A 6,060-nucleotide genomic window follows, 5' to 3' on the forward strand; every position below is an offset into this window, starting at 1 on the left:
CACCTGCTGTCCTGGCACAAAGCGCTGACACACAGACGTACGATTACACACGCACACCTGTCCACTCCTATCACCTTGTCCCAGTGTCACTGAGCCTTCTGCTCTAACTCCTCCATATTCATATCATAAGCAGGACACCAGGAACTCACAGACAGTGTGTGTGGGTGTGTATATAATTCCATCTGACCTTCAGATTCAGTCTCAGTGTGTAAATACACACAAACTCTTACTCATGTCATATACATAAACAAAAGTGTGCATGCACACATGGCTGATGCTAGCTGTTGATGTCAGTTAAATGTCAGTGTTGGCAGCTGTCCCATTCACATTCACCTGTATGGCAAGTCCTAACGTCCGCCTGTCACTCCTTAATTTGACCCCCCCCCAACCCCCTAAGCCTGTACACCCACTCCTCCTCTTTTTATTGGCTAAGACAGCCGCCTGTTCCAGTTGATGTCTAATAACCTTTTCTGAGAGCTGACTATAAAGACACCGTGGCCTTTTCATAGCCCCACACCTGTCTGTATGCCTGCCTGTGTGGATGTACTGTGTGTGTGTGTGTGTGTGTGTGTGTGTGTGTGTGTGTGTGTGTGTGTGTGTGTGTGTGTGTGTGTGTGTGTGTGTGTGTGTGTGTGTGTGTGTGTGTGTGTGTGTGTGTGTGTGTGTGTGTGTGTGTGTGTGTGTGTGTGTGTGTGTGTACCTTTTCCAATGTATGTGAGAGATTGATAGCAAGAAAGAGAGAGAGACCAGGTCCCGTTTGTGTTTGCTGGTTTCCTGTGCGTGTTTTGAATCTGTTTAAGTTTAATAGTTAGTAATAAAACGTTCTTTGGAACAGAATTGGGTTTTCACTGAGTTCTTGTTTAAGCATCTTATGTTCCTTTCTGTGCTTGTGAGTGCACATGTGATTTAATCCATATATGTTTGTGTGTCTGTGCCCGTGCAAGCACACACAGCCCAATAAACAACTAGCTATGGTTATGTAGACTGACCTTTCACCTCTTGTCCAAACTTCTCTTGCTTAAACACACCACTCAAGGCCTAATACATTCCTTCTGACCACCATCCTTCTCCTTCACCTCTGGGAGCCCAGCTTCACTCTTCTTCATCCTCATGTTCCTTTTCCTCCTCCTCTTGCGCCTCCCATTCCTTGTTACCTAGCAAAAGCAGATAGATAACACACCAAGCTGCTACTGACCCTCTCTGACCCTTCCTCCTCTTCTCCGTCAGCTGCCCAGCACCGCAGCAGGGTTGCATGCACGCACACACCCACACAGTGGGGGGAAGTGTGCCCACGGTAGGGTCAGGGGTGTTGACCTCCTGAGGCTCGGTGGAAGGGCAGAGAGATAATGGTGGGAGACACGTCCTCTGGCTGCACATGGCTGTCATGGCATAGTTCAACACTTTGACACACACAAACACACAAACAGTATACTTTCATTTTTTGCTCTTTATCTCAGCTCAATCTAGTTGTGCTACATGCTCCTCTTTCTCTCCAAGAGTTAACTACACAAATAAGCTGGTCAAATAGCAGAAATGATCATTGAAATCTTTATTTTTTGTATTAGTTTTAGATAATATGTCTTTTGTCATGTAAAATGTATTTTGCCCTAGCAAGACCAGATCTCGTTACAGTAGACATAGTCATAAACTTGGACAGACGTTCATGTGTTTGTGTAATAATCAGCTACAATCTATAGTAAATGTTCCATCAAGAATTTCCTAAATATTTTCGAAGTTATGTGTATTTTGTAGTGGCACATCTGATCTTATTAATCTGCCCGATAACTTTCCATACACAGATTATCTCCTTCTGCTGGATATGACAGTTGTTCAGTTTACATTGCTACATATTTTCAACGGTGGTTCTTAAATCAAGCAAGAATATAACACATTCAGGCTACCGTTGGATAAAAACTCCACCTTACTTCAGTCCTCAGTCTAGTATTTTCACCTTTCTCCTCTCAAACTACTTAACTTGCCTCACAAACAACCAGAGGATCCAAGGTAACTTTTAGTAGCACTGTGCTGCTGAACATCTTACACAGGATGGGGATACAAAACTAAGTTGTCAACACTGGAAATAAGAAATATGTATTTTATAGTCAGTCAGTGAACTGCATTAAGTTTGACTTATTGAGAATGCAAACTGTCAAGGTTTATAGAAGGTGCTGTACCTCAAGGAGCTGTCTTTCTGTGGTTCAGTGTATCCATTTGTGTGGTATTGATAAACCATATTTTTCCAAGTGAAGCATTTCAAGGTTGAAAGTATTTTTTGAAGTGGAGTTACCTAAAAATCACCTTTTTGAAAGTATGGTTAAGGCTAACTCCTTAATGTCAGCTGCCAGTAGTAGCTTTAATTATAATGTTTTGAGATATTTTAGTATTCAAAAATGTGTTAGAGTATATTCTTAATATCCTGAGTTTTGTTATAAAACCAAGCTTTTGAAAATGGTTGAACTGATGCCAAGTTTGAGATAATAGCAGACTGTTACACTGTACATCTGTACAGCTAGATATGATATAAACCTATTTTAAGCTCCATCCAGATCCATTCATTGATCCATAATTTATTAGGGTGCAACTTGCCAAATTCCACTGCAGTATTTGTGGTGGAGAAATCATGGTACTATACATCTTGTCTGAAATTCTAAAAAAGATGTGTGGAAAAGGCTCTTCTTATTTTTTGCTGTACTTTTTGAGTGTAAGGGCTTATACCCAGAGGCCTGGTGTGACTATTTGTAATTGTAAACAGCCTAGTTGTTTAGATGAGCAAGTATTTGTGGCTGTAAAGCGGTTAGTGTAGTGTATAATGTTTCAGGCGGAAAGCTTATCTCTGCATTCTCCCTTAAGCTACTGGCTCTTAATTCTTCTTTTTGATGTGCTTGGGTCGGTTTTCTATTTTATAGTATTTGTTTTTCTTCTCTGTTTAATGATAATAGCAAAAATAATAATACTAATAATAATGACAATAATGATGATGAAGATGATAATGGTTGAACAGACGGAGGAAGGAAGGAATTCCTTTTCATATATAGTCAATTTTTTGTAGTAAGTTTTGCCCAGTGGAGCACCGTCACAGGGCTAGACTTTGTACACTGCTCATCATATATGGGTTTTATACATTATATCTTGAACTGTCCTTTTTCACCTTTTCCAACTGTTTGATAGCAGGTGCCTTTTGAAGTTGGCACCTCAGATAGCCCAATTAGCAAAAGAGAGAGAGTGAGAGATGGAGAAAGGAGGAGGTGGATGAAAAAAGGAAGAGTGAGCAGAGGGAAAGGCTGGGCTTAGGGGAGCGGTGGTGATTAATTTGATTCGGGAGAGAAAAGGGCCAGGAGCATATACAATTATTAATCCTCATAATGGGAGGATCATTTTCATATCCCGATTCTCTAGCCTGTACACCCTTCCCTCTTCTCAGTCTCAATCGCTATGTTTCTGTGGTTTGTTGAAGTATGGCGACCTCATTTCTCTTTTTTGGTGGAGGATCCCAACCCAGAAGAGGAGCTCTGTGATCGCTGCATGACATACCCACACATGCTTTAGCAACTTCCATTGTCACATTACCTTCCTATACAACACAGACAAGCTTATTGCAAACGAATGCATGTTTGTCAGTGCAAGGGTTTTTGTATGGTGGTGTACTGTATGTGCTCAAGAGAGTGGGTGGGTAAGCTCAGCCACATTTACAAACCAATTATAATAAGCCTTTTGATCAGCCTGTGTTCTGAAGAAATCAATTTCCTTCTCTGTAGGTGTGTGTGTGTGCGTATATATATGTGTATTTGTGTTGCTGAATTTCCTTTAAGGGTCTGTTTTGTTCACTTTTTACCTTAATGGGCCACCAATCAGCAAGAAAGTGGCCTAGTCTGTGCATGTGTGTGTTTGTGCACCCTTGCTCTCTAGGGTCTTCGACCAATCAGTTAAAGGTATGAGAGAAGTCATATATTAACAGTACAAGACCAAGAGGCATTGAGAATTAAGGTGCAGTGTTGTTGATTAGGTCATTACATATTCTGCTAAACAGAATTCCTAACATTTGGTGTTTTTATAAATTTATTTATTTTTTATAATGGTACACAAGCTCAAGACCATTGTCAAAAATGCTAATGCTAATGATACTTCCTCCCTGCTAGCACTGTTTTTTAAAAGTACAACAGACTGATTGCAGGACTACAGAAATGTCAGCTATGAGACTTTATGAAATATTGTCACCATACATTTTCGATTTACCCTTTGGTCAGTCACAATGCACAGTTCTTAGACCAGAGGTTCTCTTTTTCACATCAAAGACCGCTAAACTGACACAAATTACACCACAGACCCTCATTTTATAAGAGTTTTGCTTTTAGATGTTTTATCACAGAAAGTGTATGAAACCCATGACCAAAGTAGTCATGCATTGTCATTGTGTTATTGATGTAGTTACAGGGAAAATAAATTATTCCACTTTTTGCTGGGGAACCCCTGCAATCCCCTTAAGGACCCCTGGGGGTCCCTGAACCCCACTTTGAGAACAACTGTCTCAGGCAATATATCATGTGAGAAAATAGTGCTGTTCTTTGTTTCTTCTGATTCTTTACCTGATGGCCTCGCAGTAGCTGCTACAGATTTGACAGGTCTGAAAAATGACTGACAAGTTTTTTGTTGAAAAATAACTACAGGTGAGAAAATGGAAGACCCTGCTTTTCACTACTCTTTCTTACCTCTCTCCCATTTCCTCCACCCTTTCCATCCCAGCTTCATAATCTCCACCACAACCCACTTCCAGAGGATGTTTGTTTGGTTCCCCTCTAGGTCACAGCCAAGAAAGATTTGTGAGTTGCTGTGTGTGTTTGTGTGTTTGTGTGTTCATTTATGCATATGATTGTTTATAATTAGGGAGAGTTTTAGATAACAGTTTGTGGGTTGTGTAGACAGTCTCCTGAGACTGTTTAAAATATGGACTAATAAAGCACTTAAATGACTAAATGATGAATGGGCGCACTTTATGAAGCCATAACAGTGTTTGTGATTGTTCTAAATTAGTATTGGCTTTGAAAAGCTTGTGTAATGTGTTTTTAAGTTTTCTATCTCTCTCTCTCTCTCTGTGTGTGTGTGTGTGTGTGTGTGTGTGTGTGTGTGTGTGTGTGTGTGTGTGTGTGTGTGTGTGTGTGTGTGTGTGTGTGTGTGTGTGTGTGTGTGTGTGTGTGTGTGTGTGTGTGTGTGTGTGTGTGTGTGTGTGTGTGTGTGTGTGTGTGTGTGTGTACATTCCACAGTAGAGGCCTTGTTAATAAATCATGCAGTGTTCAGGCTGGGGCTGCAGAAAGAGAAGCAGGTTAATGCAAGGGTCACTAATGCTATAGAAAGAGCTGGGAAAAATATCACATTCTGCATTCTTTCTATTCTCTTTTATTCTTTCCATATCTGGATGCAGCCATTTCTCTACTTATATCTCTAATCCCCACTTTTTCTCCACACCTTTTTGCCACCAACAAATAACCACACCACTAGATAACAATGGGTCTGTGGACAGTGGTGACACATAAATCTATGTATACAGCATCTATAGCAACTGGTTTTTCAATATGCAAGTATAGCTTGTAAATGGAAGGTTTGATGTTTATAGGTTGTGTTTTGTGTTGTGTGTTTGTGCGTACATTTAAGTGTTTATGTGTACTAGTGCTTAAGTTTAAATCCTAACTATACCTCTTAAGCCCTGAACAGTAGCGGTGCATTAGGTTGGCTTTGCTCGCTCTATAAGCTTCGGTGTGTATTCTCAGCGCCGCAATAGCAAGCGTTCCCTCATTCACCATCTCTTTATGGTTGAGGAACAGCCACAAAACGCCGCTCATTCATCAAGCCTTATCAGGTTCAAACACATCTGTGTGTGCTCGCACTGGCTCTCACTGCCAACTGCAACAGCTCACTCACATGCACAAATGGAAGCATACACTTATGCATACACATGTAAGCGCACACTCGCGCACTTTTGTCCCACTCATTCTCTTCATTCCATCCCTCCCTCCTTCCATCCCTCGTTATATATCTCTCTCTCTCTCTCCTCTGTTTTACATGCAA

The sequence above is a fragment of the Scomber scombrus genome, chromosome 9, assembly GCF_963691925.1.
Source record: "Scomber scombrus chromosome 9, fScoSco1.1, whole genome shotgun sequence".
NCBI classification, from domain to species: Eukaryota; Metazoa; Chordata; class Actinopteri; order Scombriformes; family Scombridae; genus Scomber; species Scomber scombrus.